This window comes from Ursus arctos, unplaced genomic scaffold (genome assembly GCF_023065955.2).
Source record: "Ursus arctos isolate Adak ecotype North America unplaced genomic scaffold, UrsArc2.0 scaffold_20, whole genome shotgun sequence".
NCBI lineage: Eukaryota > Metazoa > Chordata > Mammalia > Carnivora > Ursidae > Ursus > Ursus arctos.
The window spans coordinates 4,394,744-4,412,303 of record NW_026622875.1 but is presented as its reverse complement, the minus strand read 5'-3'; the positions used below and the strand labels follow the sequence as shown (position 1 = coordinate 4,412,303).

The following is a 17,560-nucleotide window of genomic DNA, read 5'->3' as shown; positions in this document are numbered from 1 at the left end:
TGGGTGTCTTACAAGGTTACAATCAAGATATTAGTTGGGCTGCATTTTCATTTAGAGGTTTGATTGAGGAAGAGCCTGCTTCCAAGCTTACTAAATTTGTTGACAGAATCCATTTCCTTATGGTTATATGACTGAGAGTCTCAGCTTTTTACTGGCTGTTAGCTGAAGGCTGATCCCAAAGGGTGTCCACAATTTCCTGCCAGGTGGCCCTCTCTACAGGTACTTCAAAACATGCCTGCAGAAGAGTGTCTTACTCCAGTCTGCTTAGGTAAACAGATAACATAGCATAATCAAGGATATACCACTCCATCTCCTTTGCCGTATTCTATTAGTTGGAAACAAGTTACAGGTCCCATTCATGCTCTAGAGAAGGGAATTAGACAAAGGTGTGGGCACAGGAAAATGGGGATTGTTGGGGGACAGTTGAGTTTATCTACCACAGCCTGAAATTATTTAATCAAATTTGATTTATCAAATCCTATATAGTTTTCATTCTTCAATTTAAACTAAGTTAAGAAATGGAAACATTATTTTCTAAGAACTCTTGATGGTATATATTTGAAAGAAACAACTTTAGATACAGAAGAAAGTGTCACTTTTTTGTATCCATGCAGAATCTTTAGAACATGTTTTTTAATATTTCAGAAATACCTGACATTATTAATCCTGCTTCATCAAGGTGTTCAGGCATAAACGCTGTATACTAAATATGTCTGATTTTCTCTCGAGGCAGTAGTAGAATTGCACTTACTTGCTTCTTTTTGAATTGGGTGTTATCATGTGACTTATAGGAATCATCATGTGACTGGCTTTGGTCAATGAAATGCAGGTGAATGCTTTCATTGCCCATGTGATCTGCCATATTCATCTTTATCTGGTTCACAATATTCAAAAAAATATGGTACAAACAGGTTCCTATCAGCCTGGATCCCTGGATTGTAATGGGCAGATTCTCCATACTGATTCAAGTTGGATAGATAGTAAAGATGAGAATTGAATTCTGGGGTTAGGTGACTTATTTTTGGCTCTCTGTTATTGCCCTGACATCATTCATCCTGACTGGTATTGAAATTGGAAGCCAGAATGGGGTGCGGCTATAACAAAACCATAAATTATGTAGTATTGGTTTAATGGTCAGTTGATTGGTGATCAGGAAACAGAAGCTGAAAGCTTGGTGATCTGTTATAATCAGGAAGGAAATATGTGGTAATACTCTCACCTAGGAAGCAGATCACGTACTTAGTGATTCTTGCATTAGGGGAAAAGTTTAGAAAGAAGAATGTGAGCTCTGTGTGTTGATTGATGACTGCATTGTTAAGAAATAGCAAGAAAGAGATGATACTTTTGGTGTACAAGTTCAGGGACGAGGGCCACCCAATATCAGCAGTGCAAGCCACCGTGTTTATATCGTCTTTCACTGGCAGAGGGTTCTTCCCTGGAATACTCCCAGCTCTGTCGTTTGAGAGTTGTTTCTGGCTGCAAAGCCCTAAAGCCTGACCTTCTAGTTCTCATGAGAGTTGTGGAAGTTACCTAATGTCATTTAATAATTCTCATTTCTGCTTAAACTGGACTCGTGTGTTTTGTTGTTAATCATAAAGAATTCTAATACAGAAAGTATGTGTACTTACAAATCCACGGAGACATTTTTATTAAGTCTTACTGTGTGTTCTATTAAGTACTTACTGGACCAGATCCTGGAAATGTGAACGTGACAAACATGGACTTTGACCTCAAAGGCTTAAGCTCTAAGTTTTTAGCATTGTTTTTTAAGTATTTATGAATTTATTGTAGGGGAGGAAAAATTTTTTCTTTTTCCTTTACCCATCTTAGGTTCTCCACCCGGGGCTCGGTAAATTGGAGTGACAGAGACAAATTAGCAAGAAAAAACCAAATAGAAGTGGATTAACATGTGCATCATACATACATGCAGGAGTACTCAGCAATGAGTACATCAAAGGGCTGGTTAAAATGGGCTTCTGGAGCGTCCTTAAAAAGAACAATACATTTCTAGACAAGTGGTAAGACAAGGAAAAGGACCTTGAGTTTCTCTAGTGGCAAATTGTGTGAAGATAAATATGTGGGGGAACAGAGTATAAGGGCTAGTTCATAAGGATTGTTACGTAGGTTCCTCTGTGATGTCTCTGGGCTGATAAGGATCTAGAGTTGTCTCCAGCTATTAACTTTTGTCCTCCTGGTGGAGAGGGAGGAAGGGACATCTTTATGAATTTCATGTCCTGCTTTTAGGCAAATGGAGGAAGGGCAGGGAACATTTTCTTTGTATCTGCATTTTTATTTTATTTTATTTTATTTTATTTATTTATTTATTTTTAAAGATTTTATTTATTTATTCGACAGAGATAGAGACAGCCAGCGAGAGAGGGAACACAAGCAGGGGGAGTGGGAGAGGAAGAAGCAGGCTCATAGCGGAAGAGCCTGAAGTGGGGCTCGATCCCGTAACACCAGGATCACACCCTGAGCCGAAGGCAGATGCTTAACCGCTGTGCCACCCAGGCGCCCCTGTATCTGCATTTTTTAAATTACCTTCAGCTCAAAATGGCCAAATGGCACATTTTAAGTTGTCATATTCTGCTACCCCTTCATTATATTTAATGTATACCAATAAAATATACCACAAAGCTAGTCATTCTGAAATACTCTTTCAAGAAATAAATGTGTCTGTTATTTAAATGACATTTAATAATGGAAATTATTTTCATTTTAACTCAAAAACAAAGAAAAACATAAATAAGCAAGAATACATTTCTATTTTTTCCCCAAGAATACATTTCTATCATGTATAGCATTTTTTTAGTTTTTGATGCTAATTCTAATTTACTTTTATTATACTTATCAGATGATTTTATTTCTTCCTAGAACACCGTTTCACTACTGAACAGTGAAACAATGCCTTTTGAAAGTTAGTGCTAATTCTTGAGTTGGACACAAGATGCTTCATTAAAAAAAAAAAGATTTATTTGAGAGCGAGAGAGAGAGAGAGTGAGCACACATTGGGGGGTGGGTGGACAGAGGGAGAAGAGAACCTTAAGCAGACTGTGGAGCCTGACTTGGGGCTCAATCTCCTGACCCTGAGATCATTGATCCTGAGGTCACCACCCAAGCTGAAACGAAGAGTCAGATGCTTAACCACCCAGGTGCCCCACAGGATGCTTCATTTTGAGAAAAGTATTAGAAGAACAGAATAGAATTTTACACCTTTTAAAGATACCTCCTTTGGGGTGCCTAGGTGTCTCAGTAGGTTAAGCATCTGCCTTTGGCTTGGGTCATGATCCCAGGGTCCTGGGATTGAGCCCCATGTCAGGATCCCTGCTCAGCGGGGAGTCTGCTTCTCCCTCTCCTTCTGCCTCTCCCCGCTGCTTGTGCTCTCTCTCTCAAATAAATAAAATCTTTAAAAAAATATATCTCCTTTAGCTGTTTGCTTCATACTCTGAATTATATTTGAAGACATGAAAAAATTAGACTTTTTATTGCAATTAGAAAGTTTGTTTATACACAGCTGCAAATTATATTTGAGAAAATAGAAAATAACATTTCATCAGAAGCTCTTTTTCAAATAGCACATGCTTTCCTGAGTTTTAACTGAAACTTTATTATTTTTTTTTCTATAAACATGTAGATGCATTTAGGAAATAACAGAAAATCATTTACCTAAGTTAAATTTCTTAGATAAGTGTAATTTCGAATGCTTGGGAACTAGATTTTGATAATCAGGATTAATTAATTGCTCAGTAAGGGATTTTTTTTTCCCCAAAGAAACACTAACTACTGAATATAAACTACGGATTTTAGAGGTAAACATTCTTTGTGAAGCTCCATTGGCACATTCCAAATCATTCAGACATGATTTATATGGGGGCTTCTATTCCATAGTTGTCTTTGGAAGCTACATTCCAAAAGGGAGTTGGAAATAAAGCTTAAGATTTCCCCCTTAGGAACACTACAGAGCAGGGAGGAAATGCAATAGAGGGATAAAAAACCAGGTCTGGGATCACGAGACCTGGCCCTGCTATTAAACGTCTTACTTTTTCTTACCTGTAAAATGAATGAATTGGATTATATGATCTCCAAAGTTCCCTTGAGGCCTAAGTTCCATGACTATGAAACAAATAGGTGGAACAATAAAAATAATTGATCTTCTTTAAGTATAAATTGAAAAGGAAACTGAAAAAAGAGTTGTTCATTAAAAAACTTTGACTTCACCATAGATGCTTCTTATTAGAATTATTTAGTGCTTGGACAACTGGTGTTGATTACATGAAAACAATTACCTTGGGTTTAATTAATTCCACAGCAAGACAAACAAGAAATACTCCATTCACATAAGTGGAAACAAAGGGAATAAGGCCAAAGATAACAATGAATTCTCAATTCTAAGAGATAGTTTTTGATGAATCAGTTTTGTAAATAAAGCTGACACTCTCTGACTTGATTTAGTATGAGGCATCTAAGGGTAGACAGGATCTGCCACTTTTTCTGGAGTGAAAAGTAGACAAATTAAGATTTTTAAAAATAGTATGCCTGTTTAGGAGTCTGGTCATGATTTGTTTTGGGTGGAATTTTGTGACCTGAATAAAGAGTTGATGGTTATTGTACTCAGTATGATTATAAACTAAATGGATCCATCTTATAGAAAACATTAGTAAGTATTTAGAGTATTTCTCACGATGTGTACAACTTGTTCATATTTCTGCAAAGGGAAAGGCCTTATTCTCCCTGTAAAACTTTTATTACTCTGAATTAACCTCTAGTATTTTCTGCTTTTCTCCCTCTGTTATTAGGCTGCTTTAGCTGTGGGGTCTCTAATCCTGGCACTTCTCTGCCACTAAGATGAAATCTCTCTCCTAGGAATCGTTTGCTAGCCTTCTTACAAATTGTGTATCTGAGCCCATATGCTATTGGAACCTTTTATTATGTAAAGCACTCGAAATGGAATGACCCCAGATGAGAGTTCCCACCGCGCTCCCTTACTGCACGTGGGGATCTTATTTTTAAGCTCTTTGAGTGCAGTCTCTTTTATTAGGTCCCCTGGGTATAGTGCATGCTTAATAAATAATGATAAAGGTTTTTAAATCTCATTTTACAAATGAGAAGTGAGAAGTGTTCTGGCCGATGTGGATTAACTAGTCATTTAGTGAGTCAGACTTTATCCTCGGGATCCCCACAGAGTATATCCAGTTCAATCTGAGGGGTAACATCAGGTGAGTAGATGAAATGAGCATATCCATCCATCACAGTCTGGAAAAAATAGATCCTTCCAAAAACAGAAAAAAAATGTTCATAAATGAAGAGATTTTAGTTGTTAGTGAAAAGGAATAGAAACATGTGTGATATTATAACTATATAATGTGCATAATAATAGTAATTACTTGTTTTACAAAATAAAATCAGGAATGCATATTGCTATGTTATTTAAGGATAAATCTGTCATGTGGAGTGGAAGCAGAAAAAGTAATCTGCAGACAATTTTGCATGTGTATAAAATCAAGAAAATCTGAACTCCCTGTAGGTAACACATTCTGCTCTGTACCGTAATAGAAGGGTCTATGGGCAGAAAGATGTGTCTGATAGTCAATGAGCTTACAGTATATGGGGTCAGGAATGGAGTAGGGTAGGGAAAAGAATGGGCATAAAATAAACAGTTGTCTTTATTTCAAGCTTAATTAAGATAATTACCACCAAAATAATGGAGTGCAATGGGCATTCTAAGGAGAGAGATTGTATGTATCCAGGAGAATTAGAGAAAATATTGCAGAGCATGTACAAGATGGATATAGAGGTAGAGATGGCAGCATTTAATATACAGTAATCAACTCTTTTTTATTCTTCAATAACAAATTTTTAAGCATCTATGGACCACTTGCCTGGGGTAGGAAATGGTACCCTAAAATGAATACACACGATTTCTGATCCCTAGAAACTTCCAATCTGGACAGACTTGTCTTACTGGGGCTGTGTTCCAGGAGGGATCCTTTCTGATACTGGAGATCTCTGCTGTTGTGGTGGTGCCTTTAGTAATTGCAGTGGGGAAAATTCCTTCCAATTCTCACTCACAAAATCTTCATAAGATGAGAAATTTTCAGCTTTTCTTTCCAATTGATGTCTGCACTCCCTAGTTTTCCTCAGAACCAATTATATAACACTGATGGAGATGCATGATGAGAAGGAGGCATGCTGAAGGTAAATCTTTTACGGAAGTACAAGCCCTGTGCATAGTCTTTCAGTTCTCACTTCCCTCTCCTCAATTTTCCCTCCTTTCTCTGGAGCCCTGTTTTCAGATCCATGAAATCTGGTACCCTGCCATCTCTCAAGAAGTTTTTCTTCTCACTGAAGAAGGCTCTGTCTCTTTCTGAACATTCTAGTAGATTCTGAATGCAAGCGATTGATATTCCTTTTATAATCAGGTTGCCTTAGTCAGCTTAGGCCCCTATAAAAAATACCATAGACTGAGTGACTTAAACAATAGACATTTACTTATCACATTTCTGGAAGCTAAAAAGTCCAAGATCAAGGCACTAGCAGATCTGGTGTTTGGTGAGGTCTGCTTGCAGGCTTATAGATGGCCACCATCTTGTTGTGTCTACATGGCAGACAGCAGAGAATGGAAACAAGCTCTCATGTCTCTTCTTGTAAGGGCACTAATCCTATTGTGAGGGCTCCACCCTCATGGCCTAATCACCTCCCAAAGGTCCTATCTCCTAATACGATCACGTTGGAGGTTAGGAATTCAAAATCTGAATTTTGGGTGTATACATGCAGTCCATAGCACAGGCTTCAATGACTCCAAAGGTAGGCTGGCGTGTTGGTAGGCTTAGTACTATGGGTAAAGGTGACAGTGTTGTTTTCATCACATTCACTTTTTCTCCCAGCTTTCTAAGAAGAGAGCACAGTTTCTCATCCATTTTTCCCCCAAGAAAAACTAGTCTACTTTAATATATTGAAAAGATATTTCCCCCGTTGGCATGACTTTAGCCCTGCCGTTTGTGAAATAATAACCCTGCAAGTATTGTGTTGGGAACATTGTACTCTTAGGCCTTCTTATATTGCAAGAGTCACCATTCTAGCTCTAATTGGCTCTCTCTTAGCCATTTGAGATGGGTGATGCCAGCTCTATTTAAGTGCTTTCCAAATTCAAATTTTTCCTTTTAGAAGGGATTTGTACCTGTGTGTATATGTATGTAAGTGTATGGGGAGGTCAGTTTCTTTATGAAAAGCTTAACATAGGGGAAGAAAAAAAAAACAGTGTGTCTTGTACTAGAAATGAGCTTGGTTATTAAAATACCAAAATGAATTTGCCATCAACTAGACATCTATTAAGAGACCGTACAACATAAATTGCATAGTGTATGCGTGGATTACACAACATGGTATCAGGATGAGACCCAAGGGATTCGTTAGACATCACTTTTGAAATAAGGTTCAGCTCTTATCCAGGCTTCAAATACAGCTAATGTGAAAGAGTGTGTAGAGGAATTTTCCTGAAAAAAGAATTTGAAGGTGTACCTTATATATAGTTCCATACCATCTTACTCCCCCGGGAAAGATGACATTTGTTTTAGGGAGGTAGATTTGAATAAATTTGCCTCTTTGGGCTGCTAATCAGTATGCAGTGTTTCAGCCAAGAAAAGCCAATTTCTCTCCTATAATTTCAACTCTCCTGGAAAGTGTTGGGGTTTGTATTCAATTGTGCAGGGAGCCTCCTCTCCTCCTGATGGTGAATAAATTCAGTAGTCCCCCCTTATCCATGGGGGATATGTTCCAAGACCCTCAGTGGATACCTGAAACTGTGGGTAGTACTGAAACCTATTACATTATGTTTTTTCCTATGCATATGTACCTATGATAATATTTAATACATAAGTTAGGCACAGTAGGAAATTAATAATAAAATAGAATAATTAATGTACTTAATAAAAGTTATGTGAATGTGCCCCCTCCCCAGATATATTATTGTATTATACTCACCCCTCTTCTTGTGATGATGTGAGATAACAAAATGCCTACACGATGAGACAAAGTGAGTTGAACGATGCAGGTGCTATGAGGCAGCGTTAGGCTACTATCGATCTTCTGATGATACCTTAGAAGGATCATCTGTTGGCCAAGAGACACATGAAAAGATGCTCAATATCACTAATCATCAGGGAAATGCAAGTTAAAACCACAATTAGAAATCATCTCACACCTATCAGAATGGCTAAAATGAAAAACACAAGAAATAACAAGTGTTGGCGAGGATGTGGAAAAAAAGGAGCTCTTGTGCACTGTTAGTGGGAATGCAAAATTGTGCAGCCACTGTGGAAAAGAGTATGGAGGTTCCTCAAAAAATTAAAAATAGAAAAAACATATAACTCCAGTAAACACCGCTGGGTATTTACTCAAAGAAAATAAAAATACTAATTTGAAAAGCTCTATGCATCCCTCTGTTTATTATAGCATTATTTACAATAGTCAAGCTATGAAAGCAACCTAAGTGTCCGTGATAGATGTATGGGTACGGAAGATGGGGTATATATGTGTAATGGAATATTACATGGCCATAAGAAGGATGAAATCTTGTTATTTGTGACAACATGGATGGACCCAGAGGGTATAATGCTAAGTGAAATCCGTCAGTCAGAGGAAGACAAATACCATGTGATTTCACTCATATACGGAATCTAAAAAAATGAATAAGTGAAAAGCAGAATCAGAACTATAAATAGAGAACCAACTGATAATTGGCAGAGGGCAGGAGGTGGAGAGGATGCGCAAAATGGATGAAGGGGAGAGGGAGATATAGGCTCCAGTTAAGGAATGAATAAGTCATGGGGGTAAGAGGTACACCATAGGGAATATAGTTAATGATATTATAATAACGTATATATTTTTAAGGGGGGTTGTTTTTTCACTTAGACATAGAATTTTCCTTCCTTTTCATATAACTTATCTAATTAAAATATTCATCTTGGTAGTTACCACAAAAAAGTAACATAGACAATTGTATTTACATTTTGGGACCAAAATACAAATGAAGAGCAGGATGATGCCTTGCTCCTTTCCCTCCCACTTTCCAGAAAGAGAAAGTCCCCAAGAAACTGCTCATTACAACAAGGATCACAAACAAAGGGTTAACAAAGGGTTAATTTGTAATCTGGTGATTTGTATGTAGTGTCGTACAGGAAAGAAATTGCACACATTTTCACAAATTAGACCGAAGGTTCGACATCATCCTGTGAGTCTGCTCTGCAGCCATTTCAGCAAGCCAGGTGAGAAGTTCGTTCCGAAATTCTGCTTTTCCTCTTGCCTCCTTGCTCTTACTCACCAGGTCACATCCCTCATGCAGACAGTCTGGGAGAGGGAGGAGGGAAAGATCCGGGTCCATGCAAACAGAGTTGATAAAAAATCTTTATGTGCTAAAAATGGGTAGTGATGTTGGCATGAACAAATACGTAGCCTTTCTTCCCTCCCTGCCTAAAGACTCCTAGTAAAGGAGAGAGTGGCTGCACTTGTGGTGAGCATAGCGTAACATAGAGGGTTGTCCAATCACTATGTTGTACCCCTGAAACTAATGTAACATTGTGCATCAACTATACTTAAATTTGAAAAATTAAAAAAAAAAAAAAAAGCAGGGTCATCTGTTTCTGCGCCGCAGTTGACCAGGGGTAATGAAACAGGCGGAAAGTGAAACCATGACTAAGGGGAGAATACTGTGCTAGCAATTCCTTATTAGAGGGACAGCCCTGCTCCTTGGGTCAGTGAATTCCATAGCCATGGGCGCAGGCTTCCTACCCTGGGGGAGGTTACATGGTCTGTGTAATCCCCGTGAATCTCTGGGCTTTCAGGTCTATCCCCAGAGATGCCTCCATTCTCCGTTGTTGCCATTACTTTTGTCAGGAGCTCCCCTCTTCTCCTGTTGCCTTTCTGTTTTGTGGACCTCCAAGACCACCCACACATTCTGTGATTTGCTAGGATTCATGGATTTCAGCCTCATACTTGTGGTTAACATTTATTACAACAGTGCAGTCAGGATATACAGCTATGTTAGGAAAAACATATCTGAAAAAACACACCAGGCAGAGTCTGGAGAAATCCCTGTGTTGGCTTCCTATGCCCTTTGCCTCCTGTGAGGGGTCACACACAGCACGCTCTCTCTCTCCAGCAGTAAAAATATATCAACACCTGTGTAATGTGTGTGCCCAGGGAAGGCTGTTTGTGACTCAGAGCTCAGGGTTTTCACGGGAAGCTGATCACAGAGGCACCCGTGCCCACCAGAGGTCCAGACCGCAAGATTCTAAAGAGGGTGCTCACCATAAAAAATGAAGACATAAAACATCGTTTGTATAAACAGTCTAGGCAAGCTGGCAGAGCCCTCAGACCTTACCAATTAGTGAATGTTTTTAAAAGCTAAGTTCCCAGATGCCGGCCAAAGGTCAATCTTGCAAAGCAAGACCTTCTAAAGGTAACAGCCTCAGGGCAATGGCATTTGCTCTTGCCTGCAAATTTTTTTTAGGTTGGTTACCAATTGCTTTGGAACCAAGAATCTAGTCTCGATTCCTGAAGACGTATTCGATGTCTGTCCACTAACTTCCCTGATCTTCAATTTCGTCACTTGGAAAATGGGTTTGGAACCCGGCTACCAGTCATTGGGCACAAAATTTAGTTCAAGGCGCTTTGGTATAAAGTAGGTTGGTTGGCACAACAATTTTGTTTCAATTAAATACCTTTCTAAAAATTAACTAAGGAAGTTTATGCTAAGGTGCTTTGTAAACTATAAATTGAAACGCTCTACAAAATATTATTTATTTATTTATTTATTTGTTTGTTTGTTTGTTTATTATTGGCTCCCAGCGTAGCAGACCATGCCTTTTCTAAGCGGTCCCCAGCTCCTGTGTGTGCCCTGGGTCCCGGATGCTGGCGGGCAGGGCTGGTGCTGCAGGGTCGTGTGGAGTGACCTTGATGGAGACATTAACACCATTTTGTGCCTCAACCATTTTGCTTCAGAAATTACACAAAGGAAATATCTTCTCTCACCTTACAGCATAGAAGTTAGAAGCACAGATTCTAAATCTGTATGGCCTAGGCTTGAATCCCCATTCTTCCACTGACTGCCTTTGTTATCCTGAGCAAACAAGTTATCTCTCTGAGCTCCACTTTCCTATGTGTGAGGTGGGATCAAAGTACCAACATCATTGGGCTGTCCTGAGCTTTAAACGAGAGGGTACTTATAAAGTACTTACAACAGTATCTGGCACTTGGCAAGTACCTTATAAATATTTGCTATTATTAGTATTAACTTTGTTGATATCTTCGAAACATTGTGTTGTGTAATGGAAAGAAAATAGACTTTTGAACCAGGGAGAACCGGATTTAAATCCTAGCTCAGCATTTATTTGTAGGACTTTGGGAAAGTTACTCAAGCTCTTTGAACTCTTTTCTCCTTAGATCAGAAAATGGAAATATTCTTTACCTGCCAGAGTGTTTTGAGGTTAGGATTAGAAGTAATATAAATATAGTAGTCGGCACATAGTAGATACTTAACACATTTTTATTATTGTTCATTGATTCATTTTATAACTATTTATAGAGTGTCTATTATGTGTCAGGCGTTATGCTGGACGTTGGAGACATGGTTTTGAATAAGACAAGTCCCTGCTGCTTGCTGTCTACCTCAGGGTGAGGAAAGACACATGACAAATTAATGAACTCGTGCATACATAGTCTTATATCAGTGATGGGTGCAATGGAGATGGAAAGCCCGGACGACATGATAAGGTCAGGGTGAGGCAAGGAGAGTGACTGGAGACCCGGGTGGTGGTTTTAGAGAGGGCGAGGAGGGATGGCCTTTATGAGGAGATGACATATTTACAGAGACTGGAACAGAGAGAGTGGTGCAAAGCCCTGCGAAGAAAAGTGTCTAGGAAGAGGGAATTGCAAGGGTAAGGCTCTGAGATGGGAGGAAGCTTGGCCTGTGTGAAGAACAGTAAAACACCCAATGGGGCAAGAGAGTGGAAAGCAATAGAGGAAGGATGGGGATCAGAGGGAGGTAGAGGACAGGTCAGTCAGGGCCTCCCTACCCAAGGGGGAAATGCTAGGTTTTCTTCTGAGAGGAAGGAGCCATTGTAGAGTATAAACAGAAAAGACATAATCTGATTTTCATTTAAAAGCTCAATCAGTAGCAGGGCAAGTTTGGAACCAGGGAGAGCATGTTGGATTCTCTTTATGAAGTGAATAATAGTAGCCAGAACTGGGTGTTGCAGAGAAGATGCTGAGATTGTCTGATTGCAAATATTATCATTACTAGTATTATTTATTTTAGCTTATAATTATTACTAACATTGTTAGCAGAAAACAACTTATATTGCACCCAAAGCAAAACAAATGCAAGTTAACCTTTCCCAAAATACTATTTTTGAAGAAGTTCTTTGGCATTCTTGAAAGGGAAATATCATAAAGGAGAAATTTTATGAAGTGGCCTTATTTTATTCTCTTCACAGCTATACAGGAGTGAGGCTTATTACTTTTTTGATTTCTCATATTTCCTCATTATAAATCCCCCAAACAACTCAGAAGAGAAAGGAGCGTAAACATCTTGGGTGTCATGTGTGCAATGATGATTCTGAAAATGTCTCATCAACTTGTCTTTGCTGCTTATAGAGTTTTCCTTCAGGACGTCTGCTTCCTGCCCCTCTAATGGGGTGTTGAATTTCCCCAGAGTAGGTGTGAATGCTTGGTTGTCAGGGTGCTTATGGTGTTTTATGCAGGTTGTTGCTTACCTACCCTGTTCCGATGTTTTTCTTTTGTCAGCATTTGATTGGATTCTTTCATCTGTGATTCAGTGTTTATATTAAACTCCATTTGCTTCTCTGCTCCTTCTCAAGACTTTATCATGTGGAAAAAAGGCCTATGTCCTTTAGTGCTGATTTTCTGCTGTTTTGGGGAGGCAGTCTCTAGCAATGCTGCATAATAAAGAGTGTTCAGAGTTAATTAACATGGGCTGGATTACTGCATAAAGGGCTGGCCAGGAAAATTGTTCACCATGCTCCCATGTAAGAATAAAGTTCAAGGAAACCTTTAAACACCCAAACAGATCACTTGGGTAATAACAGAAAGTCACTCTTTAATGTCATATATTTACCCGAAGGCCAAAAACTATGGAAGTATCCATGCATGTACTTCAGCAAAGTCTTGGAGTGTGGTGGACTGAAATAATTTTTCTTTGTGAAGCAACAGACTCCTTTCTAGTCAGAAGGAAGAAAAAGCAGAGCCTTTTTTTTCTTTTCTTTGAAGGGGACTGCTGGAAGTTGAAGCTTGGTGCTCACTCTGCCAGCTCTTTGTGGCATATTTGGCGAGTCACTTCTCCTTTATGAATCTCATTTATAAAATAAAGAGTTAGAGCAAAAGATTTGTAAGGTCTCTTTCATTATAAATAACCCTGGAGATGGGTTGATGGCTTTTCTATGACTATTTACGTTAATATCCATAGCTCTTCCTGAACGTGGTTATTATTATTTTTAAATAACTCATTCAAAAGGTAATGTTTTAATTCCTTCTTAAGTCTGCTAGAAATGTTTAAATATTTTCTGAGGGTAACCTGGTTTTAATGAACACCATAAAAATGTTTAGTCTGATATAATAAGTCCATTTCCGCATCTCCACAAGTGGCCCAGAATAATGATATTTTACTGAATTCTATTACAAGTTTTCAAAATAGACTTTAAAATGAATATTCTTATGAGTTAATTATTACAAGACTTTGAAAAATGTTTGTTAAAAACAACAATAGTATCTGATAGAAACTTTTTAATTGCCAGTATAAAATGCCAGTATTTTATAGACCTCTCATTTTCTCTCCCTAATAGCATGTAGATAAGTATTGCTAATTTCTTTTCAGAGGAGGCAATTGAAACAGAAAGTTTAAGCATTTTGCTTAAAATGTTGTTTTCATTACAAAGTCAAGTTCAACCAATACACATTCATTGTACACAACAGCAAACAGTGTTGTGATGAGGAGCAGACAAGGAGAATGAGATGATCTCAGGACATGAGGAACTTCCATATAGAGGAAATGATTAAGTGGATAGAGTCAATCCTGCTTCTGCCCTGGACACTTCATAACACCTGTTGTAGGACATGTTTACTATTTTATTATCTCTCTCTCCCATTAGAATATGGGTTTGATAAAAGCAGAAAGCACATTTTGTTGTTGTTTACTCCTTTATATCTAAAACCCTGAACAATGCTGGCTACATAGTAGGCCCTCAGAATATATTCATTGAATGAATGAATAAATGGATGAAGAGTCTGCAGTTTGGGGCATGCTGAAAATTAATACAAGAGATTTTTAAGGGAGATGCTTTGGAGACATAGTGCAGGGGAGATTAATTTTGACATCTTGAGGAAGACTTCACAGAGGACGAGGTGTTTGGATTCAGAAGAGAGGCAAGGTTGCATTTGGTGGAGAGTCAATGGGAAGAGCTCTTCCAGGGAGAGCAACGAGGCAGGGAAAAGACAGGTGTGGAAAGTTTAGGGCACCGTGAGAGTAATTTTAACAATAGTCAGCAATAACTGAGCGCTCTTTTTGTGCCAGATATTGTGCTAAGCCTGTGTTACATGCATCGTCTCATTTGGTCTTCACAGCCACAAGTGAAAGTAGGTGCTTCATCGTCCCCCTGGTTGGAAAATGGTAACCTATATAAGGTGGAGAGTAAACAAAAATGTCAGTGTAGTTTTCTATTCGGGAACAACTTTCTTACCACGATAAGAAATGTGAACGTATTCCTGAAGGACAAGAAGAACCATCGTAGTAAGAATGGCTTCCTCAAATCTGTGATTGAAGTAGGTGACTTTGATATTGAGGTGACAGGTAGTTTAGAAGTAGAAGAAACTGCTAACAGGTATTTCACCAATTCAGGAAAGGTAATGAAGATGTGGCTTCTCCAAGAAGAAGGGAAGGAGAGAAATGGCATTTGAGGGACACTGTGGCCTTAGATTTGACAACAGGATAAGAAAGCAACCAGGACTCTGAGATTTTAACACTGAGTGAGCCCTGGTTGCTACCAAAATCATAAACATCTGAGAACAATCAGGTTTATAAAACATCTACCTTTAGTTCTTGGTCATTTTGGATATGACGTACCTTTCAGATTGAGGTGGTGCGAGAATCACAAGCTATTGAAATTGTGTAGCATCATAAAAGTTATTCCATCATGTAATGCCTTATTTTACACATGAGGAAACTAAAGCCCAGGAAGGTAAATACCCTCATCTGCAGTCACATATTTAGTCAGTGGCCTCTGCCACCTGTATTGAAAATACAGGTTTGGAACTTAGAAAAGATTAAGGAATATTGATTTATGAATCTTGAACCCTGACAAATGTTATAGAAACTGGCATTGCTATTTTGCTGATATTACAGGGCACATAACAGAATTTGCTTAAAAATACCTCCTGAAGTACTCAGGCAGGGAGAAAAGATGGGGTGGGAAAGAGTTTCCCTGTGTATTTTAGCAAAAATAAAAAAGGAAAACCAACAATCTAAACTCCAGAAGCGCATCATTTTCTGTACATTAACAGTTGTAATTCCCTGCTTAAGTGAAATTCTAATGCGATGAAGCAATTTTGATGTTCTGTATGGTTCATTAAAGCATAATTCTACTGCTTCTATGAATTCTTGTACTGTTGCCCAAAGCAAGTTAAATATTTTTGTGAAAACACAATCCTCACCGGTATTTCTCCAAGGTACTTTGTTTTACATAAGGCAAGACATTGAGCCAGTTGAATAAAATCTTAAATACAATTCCAGTTCCACAATTGTTTAACACGCTGGTGCTAGAACTCTGCATGGCCCTGAAAACAGGAATATTCTATTAAACCCTCCTTGCCTTCATTAGGCAAAGTCTCTGATTGAAACTAGTGGATAACCTCCTAGAAAAATGGTCCTTGGTGTAGTATCAACCAATAAGCAGCCTTGAAAGCACACACGGGCGTATCAGAGCAGGGGGAGACATGATCCACTCCTATGCTCATGAGCACTGATGATGATCGATGAATCATGACTGTGGGAGGGGGCTTCAAATTTGTTATTTGACCACTAGCACTGCTTCAAAATTTCCAGCGAATTCCTAGTGGGTATGCACATCCCCCCCCACCCCCAATTTGGGTTTAGAGAATCTCACTCACTATAATTGTCAGAGAAGGTACCGTGCTTAGGACAAGAAAGACTCAATATGCTTAGGGACATACTGGGATGCCTGTGTCCCTGAGGGAAATCTTCCAAAGTTGGAAGTATTGTATCTCCATTTTATAGATAAAAAACCCTAGAACAGGAAATGAGATTATATGGTAGAAATATTAAAAGCTTAGTATCTATCTTAGAGTACATGTTCTCATAATTAAAATAAAATCAGTTACTGGTAAGCCTAAAGACAAAAAGGCTTAATTATCCTGAAGTATATGCAAAAGAATTACAGTGAGAATACAATTAGTCATTTTAATTTCTACTTTGCAATTAAAAAATAAGTATCTTAGGTGAATTCAGAAGAAATTTAAGTTATAAGTTGGTAATATTTCTGAAAGATAGGATTGTCAAAACCTGATAAAATTAACAAGTAGATGCAGACTCCCTCCCAGAAGAATTTTAAAGGGAATGATAGACAACTGTCTGGAATGATTTACATGTATTCTTGCCTAAGGGTGTATAAGATGGACATAACACATTCTCTAGAATGATTGTATTTCGGTTCCAATCCAAAAACTATAGAACATCCCATAAAATACTTTCATAGGTAATTTTATTATACTTTTACTGGAATTCTGAAATTGAAAAATTTCTGGATTTTTCATACATGAACAAATAAATGAATAAATTGTGTAAAACCACACTACGAAATATTGAGAAAATATCTACCCCATATATCCTAGGGAACTATAAGCAGACTTTTACCTAGATTTGTAAGATGATATGTCCTCCCAGTAACTCTATCAATCATACATTTGAAAAGAGTTTTATAACATTTTAAACAATTTTTACTTATATGATTTAAGATAAGCAGTAATGCTACGACTTTGCCTCTATCAGTTATCTATCACCACGATATTATTATTTAAGTAGCCACAAAATTTCAGTGACAAATAATAACCATTTCTTGCTCTTGAATCTAGGTCCGCTAGACAGCTCTGCTGATTTTAGCTGGGGTTGTTCACATGACTGGGTGTTAGCTATCTGTAGGCTGAGGGAGGATGGACTAGGCTGGGGCAAGCTGGACAACTGGACTCTGTGCCACCTGTTTCTCATCCTCCAGCAGGCAAGTCTAGGTATATTCTCAGAATGATGAAGGGGGTGCAAGAGAGCAAATGGAAGTATGCAAGGCTTCTAGAGAACTGAACACATTATTATTTCTGGGTCATTCAATTGGCCATATCACGTCCTAGAGCCCCAAACCCCAGGGGTTAAATGGGAAGGCACCACCAAGACAAAAGGTGTGACTATAAGGAGTAGAAAAAATTTGGACCGTTTTTGTAGTCTACAACAGGGATCATAACGCCCTGGATTCTCTTTAGCGAT

The 17,560-nt window shown here is 38.4% G+C and overlaps 1 long non-coding RNA gene across 1 annotated transcript in view; it reads left to right on the top strand.

Moving 5' to 3' along the window:
• The first annotated feature begins 9,188 nt into the window (after positions 1-9,188).
• The window catches only part of LOC130544392 (uncharacterized), a 363,269-nt gene continuing 354,897 nt past the window's right edge, over positions 9,189-17,560 (top strand). The window contains exon 1 of the long non-coding RNA XR_008960638.1: positions 9,189-9,263. This is a non-coding gene — a long non-coding RNA (uncharacterized LOC130544392). The remainder of the gene's footprint in view (positions 9,264-17,560) is intronic.